The 14,698-nt window shown below is 40.7% G+C and overlaps 1 protein-coding gene across 1 annotated transcript in view; it reads left to right on the top strand.

Moving 5' to 3' along the window:
• Positions 1-14,698, top strand: part of GPR39 (G protein-coupled receptor 39) — a 201,755-nt gene that overhangs the window by 129,306 nt on the left and 57,751 nt on the right. The gene's annotated exons all lie outside the window — the stretch shown is intronic.

Below are 14,698 nucleotides of genomic sequence, written 5' to 3' on the forward strand. Positions count from 1 at the left end.
CTGATGTTTTTATTCTGTCATGAACATTGTAAACCAATGCCATTTTTCAAAGTCATCATAAATGGCTCTGTAGTAACCTAGAATAAGATGTGCTATACTGCATGTAAACATTTCTCTCTCTCTGGTCATTTTGAGTATTTCCCATGTCTGATGACAAGTTGTCCCAGTTTATGTTCTTACAGCAGTGTAGAGCTGTGTTGATTGATTTTTTTTTTTTTGCCAGCATTATTATTTTAAAAATCTCTTAATCTCTTGCCAATTTGATAGACAAAATGACTTCTTTTTCGACAGATATCTTTGATTAAATCAGGATATTATTTTGCAAGTTTATTAATCATTTGTATTCTGACATCTGAAAGTCCTCTTTATGCCTTGGCACATTTTTCATGATGTTAACAAGATAGTTATATAAATATGTTCAATAGATATTAATATATGAAGGATCTTACACTCTTTTATAAAATTTATTACTAACATTTTGTTCTTTATATTTATTTTAAAGATTTTACTTATTCATGAGACAGAGACAGAGAGACAGAGACACAGGCAGAGGGAGAAAGCAGGCTCCATGCAGGGAGCCTGATGTGGGACTCGATGCCAGGATTTCAGGATCATGCCCTGAGCTAAAGGCAGATGCTCAACCACTGAGCCACCCAAGTGTCCCTTGTTCTTTATATTTAAAACTTGTGTAAATGATATAACTTGTATTTTTTTTGATGCTTAGTAATTATTTTTTGAAGACTAGTATATTGACATGGTGCTAATACTGATCAGGTATTCAGTGAAGTGTCTCCTCTCTAGTCTTGTCTTCTTATCACTTAGCTCCCACCCACATGAAGGGCTATTGCACCAACTCTTACCCTCCTTCAGAAATGCTCAGAGGCAGGCCTGATGTTTCTAGATTGGAAGTCCAATCTGGATAAAGCACACAGATAGATGATGTTGGAAAATGTGAAAAAGATTATTTTCAAAGATTTTGGAAGATCCTTAAAAGCTTTCATTTTTTCCTTTTTTTTTTTTTTTTTCCTCCTTTGTGGCCGTAGTTGACCTCAGCAGGTCAACTGAAATCACTTGTTACCAATCTCATGTGTATGTAGACTTCTGCATGTTACACACAAATTTCTATATTCCTTTTTGCTTTTATACAAATGATAATGTAGTATTTGTACTCTGCTACTGTTTTATTTCCCTTAGTTTTGGAGTTCATTTTTTTTGTCATTACATGAAGCACTTCCTTGTTCCTTGTATGGCGACCTTGTATTCCATTGAGTGACTTAGGGTAGTTTTTTGACTTATAAAAATTTTTAAGGATTTTATGGCCCTATCTAAATCTTTTTATTTATAAATGTATCTGTTAATTTTATGCTTAAGATTTCTGTTCCAGTATGCAATCCTTTAAACACTTGCCTGTGTTTCCTTCCTGTGGGGTTTTAGATTACATTTTAAAAGTAAAATACAGAGATGTACATGCAGTTGTAAAACATAATACAGAGAGATTCATTGTATCCTTTACCTAATTTCATTGTTAACATCTTGTAAAACTATAATAAAATACCACAACTAGGATATTGATATAGCTAAGGCAAAGCCCTTCTGTCATCTCAAGAATTCCCCATGCTGCTGTTGTATAGCCATGCCCACTTCCACCCCACTCTTGTCCTTAATGTCTAGCAACCAATAATATTTACCTTATGGAGTTGGCTTTTTTATTCTTTTTTTATAATAAATTTATTTTTTATTGGTGTTCACTTTGCCAACATACAGCATAACACCCAGTGCTCATCCCCTCAAGTGCCCCCCTCAGTGCCCGTCACCCATTCACCCCACCCCCTGCCCTCCTCCCCTTCCACCACCCCTAGTTCGTTTCCCAGAGTTAGGAGTCTTTATGTTCTGTCTCCCTTTCTGATATTTCCCACACATTTCTTCTCCCTTCCCTTATATTCCCTTTCACTATTATTTATATTCCCCAAATGAATGAGACCATATAATCTTTGTCCTTCTCCAATTGACTTATTTCACTCAGCATAATACCCTCCAGTTCCATCCACGTTGAAGCAAATGGTGGGTATTTGTCGTTTCTAATGGCTGAGGAATATTCCATTGTATACATAGACCACATCTTCTTTATCCATTCATCTGTCGATGGACACCGAGGCTCCTTCCACAGTTTGGCTATTATGGCCATTGCTGCTAGAAACATCGGAGTGCAGGTGTCCCGGCGTTTCACTGCATCTGAATCTTTGGGGTAAATCCCCAACAGTGCAATTGCTGGGTTGTAGGGCAGGTCTATTTTTAACTCTTTGAGGAACCTCCACACAGTTTTCCAGAGTGGCTGCACCAGTTCACATTCCCACCAACAGTGTAAGAGGGTTCCCTTTTCTCCGCATCCTCTCCAACATTTGTGGTTTCCTGCCTTGTTAATGTTCCCCATTCTCACTGGTGTGAGGTGGGATCTCATTGTGGTTTTGATTTGTATTTCCCTGATGGCAAGTGATGCAGAGCATTTTCTCATGTGCATGTTGGCCATGTCTATGTCTTCCTCTGTGAGATTTATCTTCATGTCTTTTGCCCATTTCATGACTTGATTGTTTGTTTCTTCGGTGTTGAGTTTACTAAGTTCTTTATAGATCTTGGAAACTAGCCCTTTATCTGATATGTTATTTGCAAATATCTTCTCCCATTCTGTAGGTTGTCTTTGAGTTTTGTTGACTGTATCCTTTGCTGTGCAAAAGCTTCTTATCTTGATGAAGTCCCAATAGTTCATTTTTGCTTTTGTTTCTTTTGCCTTTGTGGATGTATCTTGCAAGAAGTTACTGTGGCCGAGTTCAAAAAGGGTGTTGCCTGTGTTCTCCTCTAGGATTTTGATGGAATCTTGTCTCACATTTAGATCTTTCATCCATAATGAGTTTATCTTTGTGTATGGTGCAAGAGAGTGGTCTAGTTTCATTCTTCTGCATGTGGATGTCCAATTTTCCCAGCACCATTTATTGAAGAGACTGTCTTTCTTCCAGTGGATGGTCTTTCCTCCTTTATCGAATATTAGTTGACCATAAAGTTGAGGGTCCACTTCTGGGTTCTCTATTCTGTTCCATTGATCTATGTGTCTGTTTTTGTGCCAGTACCACACTGTCTTGATGACCACAGCTTTGTAGTACAACCTGAAATCTGGCATTGTGATGCCCCCAGATATGGTTTTCTTTTTTAAAATTCCCCTGGCTATTCGGGGTCTTTTCTGATTCCACACAAATCTTAAAATAATTTGTTCTAACTCTCTGAAGAAAGTCCATGGTATTTTGATAGGGATTGCATTAAACGTGTAAATTGCCCTGGGTAACATTGACATTTTCACAATATTCTTCCAATCCATGAACATGGAATATTTTTCCATCTCTTTGTGTCTTCCTCAATTTCTTTCAGAAGCGTTCTATAGTTTTGAGGGTATAGATCCTTTACTCCTTGGTTAGGTTTATTCCTAGGTATCTTATGCTTTTGGGTGCAATTGTAAATGGGATTGACTCCTTAAGTTCTCTTTCTTCAGTCTCATTGTTAGTGTATAGAAATGCCACTGACTTCTGGGCATTGATTTTGTATCCTGCCACGCTGCCAAAATGCTGTATGAGTTCTAGCAATCTTGGGGTGGAGGCTTTTGGGTTTTCTATGTAGAGTATCATGTCATCGGCAAAGAGGGAGAGTTTGACTTCTTCTTTATCAATTTGAATGCCTTTAATGTCTTTTTGTTGTCTGATTGCTGAGGCTAGGACTTCCAGTACTATGTTGAATAGCAGTGGTGAGAGTGGACATCCCTGTCTTGTTCCTGATCTTAGGGGAAAGGCTCCCAGTGCTTCCCCATTGAGAATGATATTTGCTGTGGGCTTTCAGTAGATGGCCTTTAAGATGTTGAGGAATGTTCCCTCTATCCCTACACCCTGAAGAGTTTTGATCAGGAATGGATGCTGTATTTTGTCAAATGCTTTCTCTGCATCTAATGAAAGGATCATATGGTTCTTGGTTTTTCTCTTGCTGATATGATGAATCACATTGATTGTTTTACGGGTGTTGAACCAGCCTTGTGTCCCAGGGATAAATCCTACTTGGTCATGGTGAATAATTTTCTTAATGTACTGTTGGATCCTATTGGCCAGTATCTTGTTGAGAATTTTTGCATCCATGTTCATCAGGGATATTGGTCTGTAATTCTCCTTTTTGGTGGGGTCTTTGTCTGGTTTTGGAATTAAGGTGATGCTGGCCTCATAGAACGAATTTGGAAGTACTCCATCTCTTTCTATCTTTCCAAACAACTTTAGAAGAATAGGTATGGTTTCCTCTTTAAACGTTTGATAGAATTCCCCTGGGAAGCCATCTGGCCCTGGACTCTTGTGTCTTGGGAGGTTTTTGATGACTGCTTCAATTTCCTCCCTGGTTATTGGCCTGTTCAGGTTTTCTCTTTCTTCCTGTTCCAGTTTTGGTAGTTTGTGGCTTTCCAGGAATGCGTCCATTTCTTCTAGATTGCCTAATTTATTGACGTATAGCTGTTCATAATGTTTTTAAAATCGTTTGTATTTCCTTGGTGTTGGTAGTGATCTCTCCTTTCTAATTCATGATTTTCTTAATTTGAGTCTTCTCTCTCTTCTTTTTAATAAGGTTGGCTAATGGTTTATGTATCTTATTAATTCTTTCAAAGAACCAACTCCTGGTTTTGTTGATCTGTTCCACAGTTCTTCTGGTCTCGATTTCGTTGAGTTCTGCTCGAATCTTAATTAACTCCCTTCTTCTGCTGGGTGTAGGATCTATCTGCTGTTTTTTCTCTAGCTCCTTTATGTGTAAGGTTAGCTTTTGTATTTGAGTTCTTTCCAGTTTTTGAATGGATGCTTGTATTGCGATGTATTTCCCCCTTAGGACTGCATTTGCTGCATCCCAAAGATTTTGAACGGTTGTATCTTCATTCTCATTAGTTTCCATGAATGTTTTTAATTCTTCCTTAATTTCCTGGTTGACCCTTTCATCTTTTAGCAGGATGGTCCTTAACCTCCACATGTTTGAGGTCCTTCCAAACTTCTTGTTGTGATTTAGTTCTAATTTCAAGGCATTATGGTCTGAGAATACGCAGGGGATGATCCCAATGTTTTGGATCGGTTCAGACCCGATTTGTGACCCAGTATGTGGTCTATTTTGGAGAAAGTTCCATGTGCACTTGAGAAGAATGTGTATTCAGTTGAGTTTGGACGCAAAGTTCTGTAGATATCTGTGAAATCCATCTGGTCCAATGTATCATTTAAAGCTCTCGTTTCTTTGGAGATGTTGTGCTTAGAAGACCTATCGAGTATAGAAAGAGCTACATTGAAGTCACCAAGTGTATTATTATCTAAGTATTTCTTCATTTTGGTTATTAATTGATTTAAATATTTGGGAGCTCCCACATTCGGGGCATATATATTGAGGATTGTTAAGTCCTCTTGTTGGATAGATCCTTTAAGTATGATATAGTGTCCCTCTTCATCTCTCACTACAGTCTTGGGGGTAAATTTTAGTTTATCTGATATGAGGATGGCTACCCCTGCTTTCTTTTGAGGACCATTTGAATGGTAAATGGTTCTCCAACCTTTTATTTTCAGGCTGTAGGTGTCCTTCTGTCCAAAATGAGTCTCTTGTAGACAGCAAATAGATGGGTCCTGCTTTTTATCCAGTCTGAAACCCTGCGCCTTTTGATGGGGTCATTAAGCGCGTTCACGTTTAGAGTTACTATTGAGAGATAGGAGTTTAGTGTCATCATGGTATCTATTCAGTCCTTGTTTTTGTGGACTGTTCCACTGAACTTCTTCTTAAAGGGGAATTTTAAGAGTCCCCCTTAAAATTTCTTGCAGAGCTGGTTTGCAGGTCACATATTCTTTCAGTTGCTGCCTGTCTTGGAAGCTCTTTATCTGTCCTTCCATTTTGAATGAGAGCCTTGCTGGATAAAGTATTCTTGGTTGCGTGTTCTTCTCATTTAGGACCCTGAATATATCCTGCCAGCCCTTTCTGGCCTGCCAGATCTCTGTGGAGAGGTCTGCTGTTACCCTAATACTCCTCCCCATAGAAGTCAGGGATTTCTTGTCTTTTGCTGCTTTAAGGATCATCTCTTTATCTTTGGAATTTGCAAGCTTAACTATTAGATGTCGAGGTGTTGAACGGTTTTTATTGATTTTAGGGGGGGATCTCTCTATTTCCTGGATCTGAATGCCTGTTTCCGTTCCCAGATTAGGAAAGTTTTCAGCTCGGATTTGTTCAAATACATATTCTGGCCCTCTGTCCCTTTCGGCGCCCTCGGGAACCCCAATTAAACGTAGGTTTTTCTTCCTCAGGCTGTCGTTTATTTCCCTTAATCTAACCTCATGGTCTTTTAATTGTTTGTCTCTTTTTTCCTCAGTTTCCCTCTTTGCCATCAACTTGTCTTCTATGTCACTCACTCGTTCTTCCACCTTGTTAACCCTTGTCATTAGGACTTCTAGTTTGGGTTGCATCTCATTCAATTGATTTTTAATTTCTGCCTGATTGGATCTAAATTCTGCAGTCATGAAGTCTCTTGAGTCCTTCATGCTTTTTTCTAGAGCCACCAGTAGCTGTATAATAGTGCTTCTGAATTGGCTTTCTGACATTGAATTGTAATCCAGATTTTGTAACTCTGTGGGAGAGAGGACTGTTTCTGATTCTCTCTTTTGAGGTGAGGTTTTCCTTCTAGTCATTTTGCTCAGTGCAGAGTGGCCAAAAACAAGTTGTACTGGGAAAAGGAGAAAGAGAGAGAGAAAGAAGGAAAGAAAAGAGAAAAAGAAAAAAGGAAAAAGGAAGAAAAATAAAGAAAAAGAGAAAAAGAAAAAGAAAGGGGAAAAAAGGGTGGGGGAAACAAACAGAAATTAAAAAAAACAAAACAAAACAACAACAAAAAAAAACCACGGGGGAGTATCTTCTGATTCTGTGTACTTCAAGTCCCTTCACCTCCCCTGGAACTTGTCCGTCTAGCTGGTCTTCTGGGGGAGGGGCCTGTTGTGCTGATTTTCAGGTGTTAGCACTTGGGGGAGCTGCTCTGCCCCCAGCCTGGTGCAGGGCTCAGTGGGGGTTGTTTACCCCGTGAGGCCCCAGGAGGAACAACTGCAGTGGCGGGGCCAGCTCTGCAGCCCTGGAGTCAGCTCCTGCAGTAACCACAGAGCTCTCGGTCTGCAGGGCCTGGAGGCTCTGGGGCGGGCCGCTGATCTGCTCAGCTCGGGGCAGGGGCGTCCTCGGTGTCCTGGGCCCTCCCAGCCTCTGCCTGTCCCGGGGGCGGGGGTGGGGGGAGGCCGGATCCTGGGCTGTGTCCCGGTGCCCTGTGCTCCTGGGCCTGCGCTGTTGGATTCGTGCTCCCGCCCCGCAGCCCCCTCCGTGGAGCCTCTTCCTCCACCTGAGCCACCCCCGCCGAGCTGCTCCTGGAACCGTGCAGCCCCCTCCGCGGAGCCGCCGCCGGAGCCCCCCGAGCTGCTCCGGGTCCCGCCGTGCGCGCTGCAGCCCTTAGGGAGCTCGGCGCACTCTCCCGGGGCGCAGGTGTCTGTTAGTGTCCCGGGGAGCCCGAGGGCATCCCCGCCCTCCTGGGTCCTGCTCCACCTCCCTGCGAGCCCCTTTCCGCCCGGGAAGGTTGGCGCAGCTCCTGCTCCTCCGGGACGGGGCTCTCCTGTCCTGGGGTCACTCGCCCCGGCCTCAGCCCGGCTCCTCGCTGGGCCCCTCCCCCTTGGAGGCCTTTTGTTTCTTTATTTCTTTTTTCCCCCGTCTTCCTACCTTGATAGAAGCGCGAACTCTTCTCACTGTAGCATTCCAGCTGGTCTCTCTTTAAATCTCAGGCCGAATTCGTAGATCTTCAGGATGATTTGAAGGTTATCTAGGTAATTTGGTGGGGACAGGTGACTTGGGGACCCTACTCTTCCACCATCGTGCCCCTCCTCCGTGGCTTTTTTATTCAACATAATTCTCTGGGGATTCATCCAGGTTGTTGTGCACATCAGTAGCAAGTTCCTTTTTATTCCTGAACAGTATTTCATGGTATGGATATACCATGTTTGGTTAACTATTTATTCATTGAAAGACATCAGAGCTGTTGACAATTTTTGGTTGTCTGAATAAAGCTGCTATAGACCTTTACGTAGAGGTTTCTGTGTGGACATAGGTTTTTATTTCTCTGAGGTAAAACCCAAGAGTACAAGGAAAATGTTATATTGTAGTTGCAGATCTACCTTTTGAAAACCGTCAGATTGTTTTCCAGAGTGGTTCTACTCTTTTACATTCTAACCAGCAATGCATGACGATTGTTTCCCTTATCCTCTTTGGCATCTGGTATTGTCCCTGTATTTTGTTTTAGATGTACTGATAGTTATGCATTGATATCTCAATATGACTTTAATTTGCATTTCTCCACTGGCTGATGAGATTGGACCTATTTTCATGTGCTGATTTGCCATCTATATCTCCTCTTCATTTATTTCAGAGATTTTTTCTAATTGGATTGTTCTTTTACTGCTGAGTTTTAGGAGCTCTTTATATATCTACATACTAGTCCTTTGGATATGTGGTTTGAAAATAATTTCTCTCAGTCTGTTGCTTGCTAAATCTTAATTTTTTTCCTAAAAACTACATAGTTTTACATTTAAGTCTATGATCCAATTTTATTTTATTTTTTAAAAGTAGGCTCCATACCCAATATGAGGTTTGAACACTCAACCCTGAAATTAAGAGTGTCATGCTCCACTGACTAAGCCAGCCAGGTGCCTCCTATGATCCAATTTTATATAAAGCGTGAGGTTTAGGGCAGTATTTTTGTTTTTCTTTTGGCCTATTATGCCCAACTACTCCAGCAATATTTGTTGAAAAGGCTGTCTTCTCCATTGAATAGTTTTCGCATCTTTGCAAAAATCAGTCAGGTGTATTTGAATGGGTCTATTTTTTTCCCCTCAATTTTGTTCCATTGCTCTATGTGACTAATATCTCTTCCAATACTACACAGTATTGATTATTACAGCTCTATAAGTTTTGAAATTGGTAGATGTATTCTAGTTCCTTTGCCTCTCCATATAAATGTTAGAATAATCCTGTCCGTATCAACAAACACGTTTGTGGAGATTCTGGAAAGAATTGCATTAAATCTGTCATTTGAAAAAAAATCTGTCAGTTGGAGGAGAATTGACATCTGTACTATGTTGAGTCTTCCAATCCATGAACACAATATGTCTCTTAGATCTTTGATTTCTTTCATCTGCACATTATGTAATTTGCGGCATACAAGTCTTACACATGCTTTGTACATTTATACCTAAGCAGTTTCTTCCAGTGATTGTTTTTTTAAGTGGCATTGTCTTAAATTTTGGGCTTTGTTATTAGTGTGTAGAAGTGTAATTGATGGTCATGTGTTACTCTTGTATCCTGTGAACTTGCTGAATTCACTTGTTAGCTGTAGATATTTTTTTGTGGGGGGAGGTTAGATACCTTAAGAGTCTCTGTATAAGCAATCTTGTCATCCTCAGATTGGGACATTTTTTTCTTTTTAAAAAATTTTTCAGGTTTTATTTTAATCTGTATGATTCTGTTCTCTTAGACTTGCATTATTGCCCTAGCTAGAACTTCCAGCACTATGTTGAGTAAGAGTGGTGAGAGCAGACATCCTTGCCTTGTTTCCCTTTTTTCACTGTAATGTTAGCTGTAAGTTTTTTGTAGATTGTGTTTATCAAGTTAAGGAAAATCCCCTTTTCTATTTTTCTAAGAGTTTTTTAAAATCATGAATGGATATTGGATTTTATGAAATGCTTTATCTGCATCAAAGGATATAATGATGTGCATTTTCTTTAGTTTGTTGATGTAGTGGATTACTTTGCCTTTTTTTTTTCTCTCAAATAATGAATAAGCTTTGCATCTCTGGAATAAATCTTATTGGTCATAGTGTATACCTTTACAAAATATATTCCTGAATTCTATTTGCTAATACTTTGTTAATGATCTTTACACCTATACACGTAACTGATATTGGTCTTTAGTTTGTTGTTCTTTGATTTTTGGTTTCAGGATACGAGCCTGACAAAATGAACTAGGAAATGTTCCTTCCTCTTCTCTATGAAAGAGATTGTGTAGAATTGTTGTTAATTCTTTAAACATTTGGTAGAATTCTTCAATGAAACCATCTGCACTTGTAGATTTCTTTTGTGGTGGTTTTTTTTTAATAAAATAATTTCTTTAATAGTCCCAGGTTTATGCCAATAATCTTATCTTGTGTGAGTTGTGGTAAGGTTTTGTGAGGAATTGGTCTGTTTCATCTAAGTTGTTAAATTCATGTAAAAGTTGTTTATAGTATTCTCTTAATATTTCTTTATAGTAATATCTCCTGTTTCATTCCTTATGTTGGCAATTTGTATCTTTTTTTTACCCCTTACTCTTTGTAAAGGTTCTTAAATATTCTGATATTTTCAGAGAGCTAGCCCTTAATTTATTTTCTCTACTGCGTTTCAGTTTTCAGTTTCACCTATTTGTTTTTTATTTCCTTCCTGCTGCTTGCTTTGGGTTTATTTTGCTCTTTTTTTTTTTTTTTTTTTTTTTTTGGATCCTTGAGGCAGAAGCTTAGATGATTAATTTGAGGTTTTCCTCTTATCTAATGTGTGTTGGTGCTAAAAATCATCTCAGCACTATTTTAGCTGTGTCTCACAAATACAGATATGTGGCATTTTCATTCAGTTCAAATCAATGACTTTTTTTTAATTCCTCCTGAGACTTCCTTTTGGTCCATGGATTTTTAGAAATATGTTGTTTAGTGCCCAAGTATATAGAAATTTTTTTGTTACCTTTCTGTTACTGATTTCTAGTTTGATTTCATTATAGGGGAGGAGGGGGCTGGAATATGGGTTATTTTCAGTATAGATTTTGTAGGAACGTAAAAGAGGGGATTTTGCTGTAGTTGGGTAGAGTAATCTATAAATTTTGATGCAATTTTGTTGATAGGGATGGTGGTGCTAAATTCTGTTTTCATGAAGATTTTCTCTTTAGCTCTTTTGTTGAGGGAGGATTTAAGAATTTGTAAATTTCTCCTTCCAGTTCTATCCTTTGCTTCACATGTTTTGCTGTTAGCTCCTATTCTGTTGGCAGACATTTTAATTAGGAGGTAGTCTAGTGGATTGAGTTGTCATTGTTGGATTTCTGAGCAAAGATTTTTTTTTTTTTTTTTTTTTTTTTTTAGAATCTGTTGAGGAAGTATGTAATTTGTCTTCTAAAATAATGTCTTCTCCAGCATGAAGTACATTGTATTTCTTAATTGTTCTTAAATGTTAACATTCAGCTTGAAGAGGGGAATGAAATGGCTGCGGTCTCTGTGACAAGACCGAAGGGTTATGTGATACTGGGATAATTGGTTGTAAAATACCTAAAGTTTCTGTCTGCTACTGAAATGTTTTCTTCATTCCTCTTAGGTTAACTTTTTTTCCTAAACTATCTATTGCTGTTCATTCAGAGCTTTGGGAAATTGTGTTACAAAAGGCTGTGTTAGCAAAATGATTAGAAATAGGGAGGCAAAGATTCTTGAGTCTTGGTTCCACAGGTAAAGTCTCTAATAGTTTCTTCCTTGGTGAAATGGGAATTGGAAACCTTTCAGGATTGTTTTAAGAATCTAGTGAGGGGCACCTTGGTAGCTGAGTCAGTTAAGCATCTGCCTTTGGCTAAGGTCATGATCTCAGGGTCCTGGGATTGAGCCCCTTGAAAGATTCCCTACTCAGCAGGAAGGCTGCTTCTCTCTCTCCTTCTGCCCCTCCCCCTTGCTCACACTCACTCTCTTTAATAAATAAAATCTTTAAAAACAATCCAGTGAGTAACCTAGTGCCAGCATGTAATGTTTGTTTGTGTTACCTCAGTTAGAAAAGAGGACTGCATTAATGAGTTTGCAATTGGCTTTACTTCCAGTCCTGAAAAATTTGCCTATGACAGGACCAGCTTCCTTTCACTTGACACAGAGGCCTTCTGCCTATCAGGGGGGATGCTTGAGCCAGAAGGTGCAGATGGCTGGGAAGTAGTCTGTCCATTTCACCAATCCATGTTTCTCATCATGGGTCAAAACCAGCATCTTTAGAAAGTAAAGGTATGTTACGTGTATGCTTGATCAATAATTGGCTATGATACAGAGAATCCATCTGCATGTATCACTAGCTGTACCCTTAATCCTAGAGAAGTTCAGCCATGTCCGAAGCCAGGTATTAGAACCAAATACAGCGTGGGCTATCCAAATCCTGCTCTGTAATTACTCCTTCTGATGAGACATTAACAGGAAAACTAACTGACTTAGTCTAAAGATGAAAAAAAAATTCTGTGTTTGGCTTAGAGGAACAAAAAGTGTGACAGTGGTCGGGAAAACCTTTGAGGCTGAGCAGGTTTTGTGAAGATGGAGTATCTTAGTTTTGCAGCAACTTTCTCTCTGTGGGTTTCATTTTGTTAAATCATTTTGATTTAACAGGAGACCAGAGCAAGAGCAGCCAGTTGGCAGGAAACCTTCAAATACTCCTTTAGGTATTTGTTTCTGTCTGACACAATACTCAGTTGGAGGTCTTCACAGGGTTATTGGAAAGTAGTGACTTCTCCCCGCCCCCCCCCCCCTTTTTTTTAAGGGGAAGAATGATCTTGGTTAAATCTAGAGGAACACCTTATAGGTCCAGGGGTTCCAGAAGCCATGTGATGGCTTTGGAAGGCCTTACAGATATTTTAAAATATTACCTGGGGACAAAACATGTCCTTTGGCTAGTGACCTCATTATCTTTTCTCCTGCTCCTTCCTCCACATCTTTCTATTGCTCTCTATATCCAAGATCAAGAAACTAGAGTCAGATGTTTGGGGCAGACACTGACCCCACAGCTCCCAGGACTTGACTCCAAATATTCATGGGAAAATGCAGCTTAGACCAGGAGGGAGCAAAGCCCTGAGATATATGGGCAAAATAGATTGTCTCTAAAACTAATGGGAAGAAGTAAAAATATTTCAAGAAACCAAACTGGTTTTCAGTCACCCTCTTTAGGGAAGGAATTATCACCATTGAGAAGGTTTTATTAAGTGACTAATGAACTATGATGCTCCCAGGGCCCATTTTCCTGTAGGAGTGGTTCCCTTCCCCTGTCTCCTCCCCCCACTCCTCCTCCTCCCCCCTTTCAACTAATTACCCAAATATGTGTGTGAACCCCAGTTTTACTGAGTTCTTAACTGACTGTGGTATTTACTGTCAGTGTTTCAAAAAACAGGATTCAAACTACCTAGGGCAGTAGGCCCAGTGGCTAGGAGACAACTACTGATTGGCTTGGCCTTCTGCTGGGGCCACCTGGCAGCCATCTGAGCAGATGATTAAGTGACAGGTGTGCAGGGGACAAGGGCCAGCCAGCTGTCCTCACGGCCTGTTGCACCCCATGGCAAGTGGCCATGACTGGGTGTGAGTCAGCGCTACAGGTTATGAGTGAACCTGCCTCCCTGCAGCTGCCTGGGAGGGCCACGTACTGCTTGGAGGAGGGGATGTGCAGGGAAGAGGCTGTGCTTTAGTTCCCGAATAAAACCAAATCCGCGACAGAGTGACAGAGACTTCATTTTTAAATATTCTAGTGAGCTCTGATATTTCAATTCATGATTCTGTGAGGAAGAAGTTGTACAATATAATTCTTAAGTGATTTACAACTTGCCTTTCAGGAAGGCTTTATTTCAATTCTGCACAAAGCCCAGTCTCAGAGCTGCTCTTGGGGGCTAGATGCATGTTTGCTGGCTCTGTTCTCCAGTTAGGGAAGAACTACATAGACCATGGGGCTGGTCAAGTCCTGCCCTTAGATCCTTACAGAGCCAGGGGAGTTATCTGTGGTGGTAGCAAGGTCCAGTTGGCTGAGCATCTCTGAGGCCTGGGGTCCAGTTGGCAGGAGGGAGTGACAGGGCTGGCAGGCAGTGCCTCCAGGCCTCTACCTAGCTGTGCCAGCTTCTTCTACCTCTCTGGGACCTCACTACTCAAAGCAGTGCTTTCCCAGCTGGGGGTGACCACCCCTTAGTGAGTTGGGAAACGGATTTAGTGGTTTACAACAAGCATTGGAAAAAGCTGAACAGAGGATCCGCATTATTCACAAGTAGCACTTAGGGTTTCCTGACTGTATTCCAGGCATGCCCTGTGTGTGTTTACTGGGTCACGATATAAAATGTATCTCTTACTGTGGGTTAAAAAGTTCCAAAGCTCCAGGACTTCTTCCTAGCAATGACGTCTTTCTACCTGAGATTTCTCTCCCCTAGCATACACACATACCCCTTTTAATTAATTTGTTTATTCATGAGAGACACACAGAGAGAAGCAGAGACACAGGCAGAGGGAGAAGCAGGCTCATGCAGGGAGCCTGATGCGGGACTCAATCCCAGGACTCCAGGATCACGCCTGAGTCAAAGGCAGATGCTCAACCATGGAGCCACCTAGGCATCCCTACACATACCCCTCTTAAAGAGGTATCGCCAGCCCCCCAAAGTCACCAGTCCCCCTTTCATCTGCCTTAAAAAGAAGACTATTCTAAGAACCTGTCAATGAAGGTTAATTTTCTCCAGTGCCCTGTGAAGTCATACGAACTGAACTTCAAGGGAATGAAAGGGTTTGGGGGACATTTCAGTCCCCCAAATGCAATACAAATCACCCCAAAACGTAGTGCCTAGGGGTGCCTGGGTGGCTCAGTCC

This window comes from Canis lupus, chromosome 19 (genome assembly GCF_003254725.2).
Source record: "Canis lupus dingo isolate Sandy chromosome 19, ASM325472v2, whole genome shotgun sequence".
NCBI classification, from domain to species: Eukaryota; Metazoa; Chordata; class Mammalia; order Carnivora; family Canidae; genus Canis; species Canis lupus.